The sequence below is a fragment of the Callithrix jacchus genome, chromosome X (assembly GCF_049354715.1).
Source record: "Callithrix jacchus isolate 240 chromosome X, calJac240_pri, whole genome shotgun sequence".
NCBI classification, from domain to species: Eukaryota; Metazoa; Chordata; class Mammalia; order Primates; family Cebidae; genus Callithrix; species Callithrix jacchus.
The window spans coordinates 94,209,400-94,222,378 of NC_133524.1; positions in this window are offsets into that span (position 1 = coordinate 94,209,400).

Below are 12,979 nucleotides of genomic sequence, written 5' to 3' on the forward strand. Positions count from 1 at the left end.
GAAGTTCCAACCTTTTCACACATTTTCCTGTCTTATTCTGAGCCCTCCAAACTGTCCCATCCTCTGCCTCTTATCCTGCTCCAGTCTCTTCAACATGTCTGGGTATCCATACAGCAGTGCCCCACTCTCTGTGGTACCAATTTACTGTGTTGGTCTGTTCTCACACTGCTATAAAGAACTGCCTGAGACTGGATAATTTATAAAGGAAAGAGGTTTAATCAACTAATAGTTCTGCATAACTGGCGAGGCCTCAGGAAACGTACAATCATGGCAGAAGGGGAAGCAAACATGCCCTTCTTCACATGATAGCAGGAAGGAGAAGAATGAGAACTGAGTGTAGGGGGAAGCCCCTTACAAAACCATCACCCCCATGATTCAGTTACCTCCCACTGGTTCCCAGCTCATAGGGCTTATGGGAACTATAATTCAAGATGAGATTTGGGTGGTTACACAGCCAAACCATATCAGTAAGAAATGGTAACATGCAAAATGTGATTGTAGACAAGGTTAATTTATAGAGAGTAGTCAGGGAAGACCTCTCCATAAGTGACATTTGAGCAAGACTGCAACTGAGTTCTCCCTCTACTTTTCAGACTTCATTCCCTATCACTTTTCTATCACCACATCCAAGAACAATGTATTTTAGACATGCTGACCTCCTTGCTGTACTCCTTGAGTACAACCTTGCTGTCTCCTCTGCCTAGAATGTTGTCATTTATTTACATAGTTCTTTCACTCATCTCATTCAGAAAGGTAAAATCAATCAAAATAGGTTGCTGGTTTATTGTGGAAATTGAGGAAGTGGCAAAGATAAAGGATGACACCTACATTTTGGGCTGGAGCAACTGGTTATAAATATAAAGAACACAGAATGGGAAGGATCTGGTTTTATTGGAAAAATAATAAACTCATCATGAACAGTCAAATACACATGTCTGACAATCTGGAAAGATATCTGGGTTGATAATATGTACTATTTGGTTTTTGAATAAATAAACAAGTTATGAATTTTGGAGTTGACAGTTCACAGGTGGTAATGGTCAACCTGAAGACTGAGTGAGATCACACAGGGAGAGTGTGCATAATGACAAGAGAAGAGGGCTTGGTCTAGAGTAATGAAAAGCAGCAACCTTTAATGCCTGAGTAGCAGAGGATCAGCTCTTGAAGAATATTGGGAAAGAATAACCTCAGGGAGGTAAATAGAAACTCAGGAGAACACAGAGACTTAGAAGTCAGGGAATAGTAATCTTTCAATTAGGGGATGAATAAGAGTGAGAAATGTGATCAAGAAGTCAAACAAGGTGAGCACTGAGAATCCATTGGATTTATCAATGAAGAAATAGATGGCAAATGAAGATCAGTTTTAATTTAGCAATCGCTATGGAAGACAGATTGCTGTGGGTTGAGAGGTGGGTGAGCGCAGAGGGACTAGAAAAATGTATATTTAGGCAACCCCTTAAAAACATTTGGATATAAAGTGGCAGTGAGAGATAAAAGTTTATCTCATTTGATTCTCATACCCTGATAACTCAGACATTGGTATTCTTCTCCACTGTATAGTTGAGTCTCAGAGTGGTTAAAATCTTTTCCAAGATCAAATATTTAGTAAATGTTAGGACCAAAAGGTTAAGCTGAGTCTTCTCTTTCCAACATTTGTTCTTCTCTAGTCCCTATTTTCAATTACAGTAAGTTGTAAACTTTTCCAGGAAGAAAGCACAAAGGTAATTATAACAAAGTCAACAATTTATATTCTTTGGTTCTTTCTTTAGATTAATAGATATGTAGTAAATGGACCACAGCAATAAAACAGAAAGTGCTACCTCCTTTCTGGAGTTGCTGTAAATATTCCTCAGATGTCAAAAAAGGTAGGAAAATTATTGTCACAATTAATTTTGGTAATGGAATGTATATAAAGATACGTACCTCAACTTGGGTTTTTGGTCAGCACCAAGATGCATTGCTTCTTGCAGTAAATATTGATCTTATCTCAGATCAATATTTACCTCACAGTTCAATATGTTGGTTGACTGTCTTCAATACAAGTCAATATCTGCTTAATGTCTGCAACCTGCTTCTTATCAGTGCTTTTGAAACTTCCCTGTTGCCCCCAGGAAGTTTGGAAGTTTGAAGTGTTCTGGATTCTTGTCGGTTCTTTACAGTCAACCTATACACAGTAGAGCTATACAATATGACTGTTTCTAGCATAGTTGTAACTGCGAGACAAACAGTTCCTAAAATTCCTAGAAGCCTGACCTTCTGGAATGTGGAATAAACCTAGATGTGCCCAATCCTGGGCTCTACTCTGTTGAGATCCCTTCATATAGCGCACAATATGAATTAATAAATGGCAAATTGCTGTGGGTAAAACCTACAACTTTGACTGAGATCATGATTATGTCATTTTGACTGAGGTCATGATTATTAATATAAAAAATATATTAATTTTACCTTTTTATCCTTTGGAACAGATCTGCTAGAATCAAGCAGATCAGGAAAGTTCTATTCTTACCCACAAACTGAATAAGGGAGCCCAGTAGGGGATTAATGCCCAAGGTTAGAATTCACTTCCACTGTATCCAACATTAGTCAAAACATTTTTAAAGTATTATGAAGAGTGAATTTTTATACTGTAAAAAGAATAGAAAGATACGGGAGAGTGCAAAAAAGTATAATAAAGAATTTCAAAGGAGTGGAAAATAAGCTCTACAAAAAAAGGTTAAAGGGATTGGAATTATTCAGCTTAGCAAAAAGAGGGCTAAGGCATGAAAAATGTGATCTTAAAGAATCTAAGGGGATTATATGATGAGACCACTGAGTTTTTCTGTTTGTCAGTAGAAAACTGAATAGGAGAAAATTGTATTCAATTGAAATAAGGAGTAGTTTTTGGAAGGTGGTTAGACCAGAAACAGATTTGAGAGTTTTGGGGCCTCAGTATGAGTTTTGGGCAAGATTTTAAAATAGTATGAGAGAAATACAAGGGGAAACACAAGGAAATAGGGATTGGGAGGAGGAATTAAAGTCAGTATGTTCAAAAATGGATGAAGGAAACAGGACAATGTAATATCATCAAAGGAGGGAGTTTTTATTGAGCACTTAGTGTGTGCCAGGCACTTTTCAAGGTACTTACCATATATTACCTCATTTAACCCTAACAACCCATATCACATTTTGGTTTTATGGTACTAGAATTCCCTCTATTTTACAGATAATAGAGCTGAGGCTTGGAGAGGTTCACTGACTTTCTCAAGTCATAGCACTCTGAAATGGAAGAGTTAGGATTCGATCCAGGCAGACTGGGTCCACTGTATCCAATATTTTAACATCTTTGCACTTCTTCTAAATATAGTTTCCAGTGGTGGAAGAGTAGGAAAATATCACATACTGGAAAGAGGACCAAGAGAATGAGGACTGATAAAACTGTTTGGTGATTGAGAGATGAAGATAACATTAGAAAGAGCAAATCTCAGCAGAACAAAGAAGAAAGCTAGGCATTCAGGGAATGTGTTATCAGGTAGTGGCAGCAACAAATATAGATTGGCATTGAATGGAAAGGAAAGTTACAATAGTAACGTCAGGGAATGGCAGAAAAAAGTATACTGCTACTTAAGACAGAGGAGACTTGAATATGTTTTTGTTTATCTTTGAGTAAATGATAGTATTACCATTAATATACTTTATTTAGAAAACCAAGGTCACATGATATGTGTTCCTTCACATTATTCCTCTTCTAAAACTATGTTTGTATCTGTGTGCAATTATCATGAGTCTGCTTTCACAACTCACTTCCTCACTATCCACCAGCCTAGAATCAGAAAGATAGAGAAAAATATTACGTGGTTTCTTCACAACTGGGGATAATAAGAGACATTTACAAGGATGAAATCATGTTGTCACGGACTTCTGTGACAGAGGTATTGCATTTATGAGCAATTTAAAACTAACACATGGTTTACACTTCACTGTATTGATTCAGTCAAGGGATGTTTTCTTACTATTCAATGATTCTATGGTTACAATTGTATGTATGGGTTTATTGTGGATCTGCCACTAACATTTCCTTATCAGTTGACAGACCTCATTTCAATTGTAAACTTTCAAACAATATGCATAAGAAATGATATATTGGAGCAACCACAAAGACCATGAACTTTGGCATTAACTGTGCAACCTATTACCTCTATGACTTGGAAGAGTCACTTAACCTCTTTATGATCCCATTTCCTACTTGTAATATGAGGAAAATAATGCGAGCTATTTTGTGGAGATGTGTTGAGGATTAAGTCGGATAGTGTACAGTTCAGATTCTGTTAATGGTCCAATTCTTTACCCTTTTCTATATCCAGGCCCTTTGCCTGGTTACTTTGCAGTTTCTTCCACTAAAGAAGCAGAGTGCTATTTCCTCAACCCTTGACTTGAGTTTAGCCTTGTAGCTTGCTTCAGTCAATGGCATGTTATAGGACGTAATGTGACAAAAATATGTCAAACTCTTACTCCATTCAGTTTTCTGTCTTCTCCCTTTACCATCAACATAAAACAAACATTCTTGCTTGTTCTTGAAGAACAAACACTGGGGCAAAACAAATCACCTTATTTGGGCCCAGCCTAGATCAGACAACTCCTAGCCAACCTCCAGATCCATGAGCAAAGCCAGCTTGAGATGAAAAGAATTGCAAGCTGTGCCCAACTTCGATCATCGAATGCCTAACTGACCCACAGACTAATGGGAATCAATGAGTGTTGTTTTAAGCTGCTGAGTTTTGGGATGATTTCACAGAATATTTTTGTGGTGATAACTATCCTTGTCAGGGATTTAGCACAGTGCTTGGCACATGATTGTTTTTAACAAATTTTAGCTGCCTTTTTCTTGCACGGATAAAATGCAGTACATATTTTATACAGTTTACCTATAGTATAAAACATGCAGCTATTAAGAAATATTTGGATGAATATTTCCATTTGGTGTCATGCAGACATCACTTTTTCAATATGCAGTGAAACAGCAAATCCTTCACAAAGAATTCTTAGACTTTTGCATGTTGATTGCTATATTCTTCTCATGCAAGTATAACTAACTTCCTCACACTAATGCTAATATGAATTATGTGTGTGCATTGAAAGGAAAATATATTCCACGAATATTACACTAATGAATTAATTTAGCAACTCAGACTCATCTGTTCATTAACTCCCCACTCATCACCTTATGTATTTTGCATGTTGTAGTAAATGCAGAAAGAAACTTTTAGAAATATTCACTTGCTTGTCCATAGAGATCAGCTCGGGGAATAAATCTGAGTTATATCATGCTGCCTTAATGTTACATGCATACTGAGGAAGTATTTTAAAGATTATCTTGACTGGTCATTTTCTGTTATAATTTTCTGAACCTTTAAGTTTCAATTATTGCCTTCAAAGTTTCTTTGATTAATATAATCAGATACCTCCGCTTCTCAGATGTTTCTCAACATCCTCACTGGTACTGTTAACTACTTGTCATATTCAACTAAAATTTAGTATTCCTTTGTTGATGTTTAGTGTATTAAATGCAAGTAATTGACACTCTTTTCTTAAAAAGTCTGCATACCTCCTTAGTAAACAGCTTGTGATAAAAACCTTCAGAACATACATTGCTTCACTGCTTTACTAGTAACTCGATTCTATTTGCAATATTTTTTTTGAGACACAGTTTCATTCTTGTTGCCCAGGCTGGAGTGTAATGGCATGGGCTCAGCTCACGGCAACCTCTACCTCTCAGGTTCAAGTGATTCTCCTGTCTCAGCCTCCCAAGTAGCTGGGATTATAGGCATGTGCCACCATGCCCAGCTAATTTTTGTATGTCTAGTGGAGATGGGGTTTCATCATGTTGGCCAGGCTGCTCTCCAACTCCTGACCTCAGGTGATCCTCCCACCTTGGCTTCCCAAAGTGCTGGGATTAGAGGTGTGAGCCACCATGCCCGGCCTCTATTTGGAATTTTGTATTTAGAGGAGATGGAGAGATAGAGGTTGATGGTAGGTAATGTAGCAAGGGACAGGACAGTTGCCTGCTCTTTATAAATTGTTATCACTACCAAACCATCACATATTACTTAAATCTGTAACTCGATTTTTGCACTCATAATTAAAGGCATGTTACCATGGAATAAATTCTTTCTAAAGGCTTTTAAGGCATATATGGTACTGTATGTAATATGTGAAAGGAGGTAAAATTCAAATAGTATAGGGAAAATTTTTCACCTACTTGAGGACAATTTAGAAATAATTCAAAGATGTTAAATAGACATTAGATACGGGAGACTAGATATTGGAGAAGAAAATATTAGAAGCTATAAATTTATATCCAGCTGCTGTCTGCTAACACCCAAGCATTTATATTTCTATTTAATCAAATTACATGTAAGTTTAGTTTAATTCAGATGGTATTTACGCATCTGACCCACTTCTTTTCCATCATCTGCAAGACCGTGCTCCATCAATTATTCCTCTTACATCTGTATCCTCAAACTCTTTGTGCCCTTCCACTAGAGATATAAGTATGTAAAAATATTTCTCTTTCAAAATACCTTCCTTTGAACCTACTGACTTCGGTTTGTCACTCTAGAGCCTTCTCTCCTTCTCTTCACATCAGTTTATGAAGAATATTTTTCACATTGTCCTTCACTTCGTTATCTTCAGTTTAACCCACATGAATTTATCTTCCATTCCCATCATATTGCTGAAATATCTCTGAAAGAAGTAATTAGTGACTTCTAAATTGGTAATTTCAATTTCAATCCGTTTCTCACTTGACCATTTACAACATTTGATATTGCTGGACATACTCTGTGTCTTGAAAATCTCTTCACTAGTTTCTGCAATTACCCTTTTTTAGTTCTCTTTTGCATATTTCTTTTTGTTCTCCTTTCTCCCTTCAATGCTCCTTTTAATATGGTACTTTCCAAAATCTTTAGCTCTTTTATTTTTTCACTCTACACATTGTTCTTCTTTTTGACTATTTTTTCTTGGCTTCAACTATTACCTGTATTCTAACAACTTCCAATAGCTGAAGTCCAGATTTCTATTTTCAATTCACTAATAGAAATTTTCTCTTGGACATCTTATAGCAAAGTCAAAGAAATTTACTAAAAAAAAAATCTTACTTTTTCTAAAGCATTTTCTTCTCCCTATGCTTTTTATCTTGGTAAATGGCAGCATTAATCACTCAATTCTCCAAGGCAGAAAACTGATAGATTCCTTCTACTCTTCCATTTGCATTATCACACACATTTCAGTTACTATGCATTCATATATATGTTTCTCAAATCTCTTCTTACACTCATCATTTTAATTTGTGTTTTTATGACCTCTACCCTACACAATTTCAGTAGTTTCTTCATTTGTTTTAAAACTTTTGAATTTTAGATACATTAATTAGTGAATTTATCAAGATCACCTGGAAAAAGTCAAGATTGAGAAATATTTCCATTTCTGTAAAGTAATAAGAAATTTTGCAAATAAAATTTAAAATGTCATTTAAAGTAGCAAAAAAAATCATCAAGTACTTAGAATTAAATTTAATGAAAGATATGTCCAACCATTATACCTGAAACAAGACAATTCTGAGAGACACTGAAAAGATTTAAATAAATTGAAAAACATAGCACGTTTATGAATTGATTGGGGGACACAATAGTGTTACAGTGTCAATTCGTCCAAAACTGATCTATAAAGTAAATGCAGTCTCAATCAAATCACTGCAGTGTGTGGAGTGTATGTGTGTGTGTATAAACTGACAAGCTGATTATAAAATTTTAATTGAAATGCAAAAGTATTGAATAGTCAATACAATCTTGAAAGAGAGGAAACAAAGTTGGAGGGTTTATGCTCCTGGACTTCAAGACTAATTATAAACCCATAATGGTTAAGGCTGTATAGTATCGATGGAAGGATTGACAAATAGACCAATGGTACAGAAAAGAATCCAGAAACAGGCCCACACAGACAGAATCACCTGACTTATAACTAAGATTTCACTGTAATTAAGTGCAGGAAAGAATAGTTTTATTAAATAAATGGTGCAAGAGTAACTGAATTTTTATATAAAAGAAAATGGACCTTGATACCTATGTCTAACTATACAGAAAAACCAAAGTTAGATGGACCATGGACCTAAATGTGAAAAATAAAACAATGGAACTTTTAGAACAGACATCAACTAATGATCCTTAGGCCAAATCCAGACTACTGTCTCTTTTTGTAAACAAAATTTTAGCAGAACAGAGCCAGTCCATTCATTTGTGTATTGTTTATGATTGCTTTCATGCTACAATGGCAGAGTTGGGTAGTTATGAAAGAGATGACATGGCCTGTAAAGCCATATATATTTACTATCCAGTATTTTATAGAAAAAAATTGGTCAAACTATGTTCTAGAGAAAACAGGAGTATACCTTTATGACTATGGAATGGTATTCTACAAATTTTATATAAGGAAAAGAAAAAGGTAAGCATAAAACAAAACCATATACGATTAAATAAAGAAATAAATTTGACTCCATTAAGTTAAGAACATCTTTTTATCAGGATTTGTGTCTAGACTATAACAAAAACTCTCAGGTATCATTAAGAAAAAAAGACAAATAATCCAATTTAAAAATGAACAAAGGATTTGAATACACACTTCTCCACAGAAGGATACACAAGTGGCTGATAATCACATATAAAGATGCTCCATACCATTACTCAAGAAAATAAACAAAACCACAATGTGATATCCACTTTATATCTATTAGGATGGCTCTCATTAAGAAGACAGAAAATAACAAGTGTAGGAAAATATGTGGAGAAATTAAACTCTTAATACACCGCTGGTAGTAGGAACATAAACTTATATGTGCATCCTCTTTGGAAAATAACTTGGCTATTCCTCAAAAAGTTAAACAAATAGTTACCACATGATCCAGCAATTTCACTTCTAGATAAGTCCAAGAAAACAGAAAACTATGCCCACAGAAAAACTCATACATGAATGTTTATAATGGCATTATTCATAATAGTGAAAAGCAGAAACCACGCAAGTATCTACCAGTTGACGGATGGATAACCAAAATGCGTTATATTCATACAATGGAATATTATTTAGCCAACAAAAGAAACGAAGTAGTGATAGATGCTACAACATAGATGAAACATGAAAATATTACACGAACTTAAGCCAGATGCAAAAGGCAGCATACTGCATGATTCCATTTATGTGAAGTGTCCAGAGTAGTCAAATCCATAGAGACCAAAAATAGCAGATTAATGGTTGACAGGAATTGGAGTCCCAGGAGAATGGGGGGGTGACAGCTAATTACCATGGGATTTCTCTTTGCAGGAGGAAAATATTCTGGAATTATATATTGTTGATAGTTGTATAACTTTATGAATATTTAAAAAATCTCTGAATTGCATACTTTAAAAGGGTGAAAATTACAGCATGTGAATTATAGCCCAGTTTTAAAAGTTACAACTACGTCATCATGGTTACATGTAAGAAACTGAAGTTTTACTAATCCATAGATCAGCTAAATAGATAAATAAGTACTAAAAAAACCGTAATATTGTTTAGATGACCCAACACACACACACACACACAAAATCCCACAATGAGATATCACTATACACCCACCAAAATGGTAAAAATTAAAAATACCTAATACCAACTGTTGGTAAGCATGTACAATAATTGGAGCTTTCATATATTGGTGATGAAAGTGTAATTTTATGCAGTAACTCTGAATAAATTTAGTTGATACTGTTTGGCATCTTCTTAACATATGCTAAATATATTACAGAAGCTTATATTAGAATAAGTTATATATATATGCTTATTTTATGACCCAGAAATTCTACTCCCACATATATAACCAAGAGAAATGAGTGGATATGTTCACGAAAATACTCATAAAATAATGGGCATAGTGGTCTTATTCATAATAACCCAAATGAGAAATGACTCAAATGTCAATCAACAGGAGAATGGGCAAACAAATTGTGGTGAGTTCATGTATTGAAATGCTACAGAACAATAAAAAGGAAAAAATTCTGCTGAAACTTATACAACAATATGGATGAATCAAAGAAATATTATGTTGACTGAAAGAAGCCAGTCACAGAAACATGAGCACTATATGATTTCACTTATAAACAGTAGAAGAATAGACAGTACTAATTTACTATACATCAATATTGGTTGCCAATGGTGGAGGGGTGGAAATTAAATAGAGTGGGGTGCTAGGACACATTCTGGAGTGCTAGACAAATTCTATATCATAATGTGGGTTGTGGGCGCACAGGTATATACAAATATAAAAATTAATTGAGTTGCACCTTTCATATGTGTGCATTATATACACCTCAAAGTATGCATTTAATATCTCGATTGTGAAACTAAAGATAAACAAAAGAGTAGGGAAATTATAACTCTTTCCAATTGTAAAAACAAAATTGTTATTTTGCTAAGTAAGCCATAAAAAATGATATGGGTAACATCTATATTCACCATTATTTTGTAAAATAAACAGCAAAAATCAGAATGTTGATATTATATCAGAATAGAAAATAATCCTATTTGTAGAATGAATCCAGCTTTACAGGAAACTTATTAGCTCATCCTTAGTTTTGTACTATTTTATACCATTTTGCTTGGTACAAGTGAAAACCTTGTTTTGGATTAGCAACAGTTGAGGACTTACATCTTGGTATTATTGTTCTACTAGTATCTCGGCCTTCAATCTTTCACTTCTTCAGTCTAAACAATAGTTTTGTTTTCTAATATTTTCATTCATTGTTGTGCTTAAAATCCTCCAATGGCTCCCAACTGTATAAAGTAGTGGCTTTCCACTCTGGCTGCAGGTTAGAATAACCAGAGAGCTTTTAAAAATGGCCTTTACTCATCATAGCTCAATAAACCAGAATCTTGGGAGGGTGGTGCTCAGGTGCAGGCATTTGTGTTTTAACTTTACACTTTACGGTATCATGCACCAAGAAGAAACACACACTCAACTACTTAGTATCTGAACGGTTTCTGCATGCTGCTATGTTGCTCCCTCTTGTTTTATCTTTCTTGGGAACTATTAGCCTTCTTACAAGACTGTTTAAATATAATGTCTTTGTAAAGCCACTACCTATTTCCACTGTCCCCAAGCAGACTTAGATCCTTCATAGCCACTTACTATAGCATCTATCATTTCTTATTGTAGCTATACCAGAGCAAGTTTCATCAGGCAGGTCCTGCACTTTCTTTATACTTTTATCTCTAGTGTCTAGTAGAGTATATAGCACAACGTTCAATAAAACTTGAATGAATGAATACATTAATCTCTAATTTTGAGAATTTGCAGGAACAAATCCCCTGATTGCCTGCAGTTAATTTAATACAAGAGGCAATCTCCTAAAAAAAAAAATGTCTGTACTAAAGACATGTGGGAAAATACAAAAATAGAAATCAACATGGGTTAAGAAGTTCATTCAAGCAAGGTAAAGTGCAGTGAAACATACATAGAATAATCTTTCAAAAATATTACATGCAGTTGTGTGAAAACTACGTGAAGCAAATATGGTATTCTTGGGGAAAGTAAGGAAAGCAACGATAGATACCACATATATCAAAAGTATTATGTTGACACCAATGAGAGCTTCTTAGACAAAGCTGACTCCTATGTGAAGGAAGCTTATGGCAAAATAATTCTGACAATTTGACATCCCTTGAGAATAAATTCTGAACGTCACTTTTGAACAAAAAATTGACTGTGTAAAAATTGAAGGACAAAAATAAGACATAGCTTCTTTTTACAATTTCTCCATTTTTCCCACTGCAGGATGGATTGTAGCAAAAGGAGATGAGGTAAGTGGGCAGTCTATCCAGGAGGAAAATTGCGTGTGCTTCTTTTTCCGAGTCCAGCAACTCAAGATTCTTTACTGATTTGTAGAATGATTTTAAGCACCGACACAATCAAATCCAGCAGAAGGTAATTCTAACAGAGTCTTTGGAAGAGAAGTTCTTAACAAATATTTACCTCATCATTTGGTCATTTGATAGAAACAAAACAATCATTTCACGCCTTCTAATCTCGCACTGAATTATCAAGGTAAGGAGACAAGCTAGACTTCAACGCCTTCTTTTGGCAGTATATGCAGTCATTGAATAAGTTCTTTAAATTCAAAGCAGTATTCTAGCACCATAGATTCTGTTAACATTCTTAATAGTACATAGTATTGCTAAATTTCCTTACTCAAACTGTGTAAGAATATGCCCTGTGCGTTTTTGTCACTGACAAAGCTTTAAGAAAACTTGTGAAAAGATTTCGCATCCTACTTTGAAGCTTTAACACTAACTTGGGGGACTGTGAGGATTACTGCTGTGCTGATGGCAAGACTAGAAAAGTGCCATATTTTTCTACTTGTCCTCACTGACTCTCTGGTAAAATTTTTCAAGCTTATTTTTTCTTCTTCATCTCTTTCATTTCTTCCCACCTCATTGTTCCTGGGGATGGGCTCTTGCAAGGCTCTCTGAGATCCACTCCACTTTATTCCAGAAAACACAAAGAACAAGGTGAATTGTTCATTAATCTGTAGTGCTTTCACAATCACAACACCAGCTTTTCAGTTTTATTGGGCACCACATAGGCACTGTGCTATTTTGATAGGAGGCATATTGAGTATACTGGTTTGACCCAGAATATTATTGCCACAGCTCTCTGACAGGGATTCATATTGTACTATCTCCCCTTGACATTTCCAAAGCAACTTTTGCCACATAGGGGTGAAGACTGCAAGATTAGGATGCCTTTTTTTCTGAAAACTTGACTGCATGCTTTTCAGCATTCGCTTCTAATTCTTCCAGTGAAATTTGTAGCCATTCTTCATTTGTTATTTAATTTTCCATGGTTTTAAATTAAGTTATTGAAGAAAGACACTACTCAAACACAATTTTATGTATTAGAAGTTTCATTTCTGTTTTT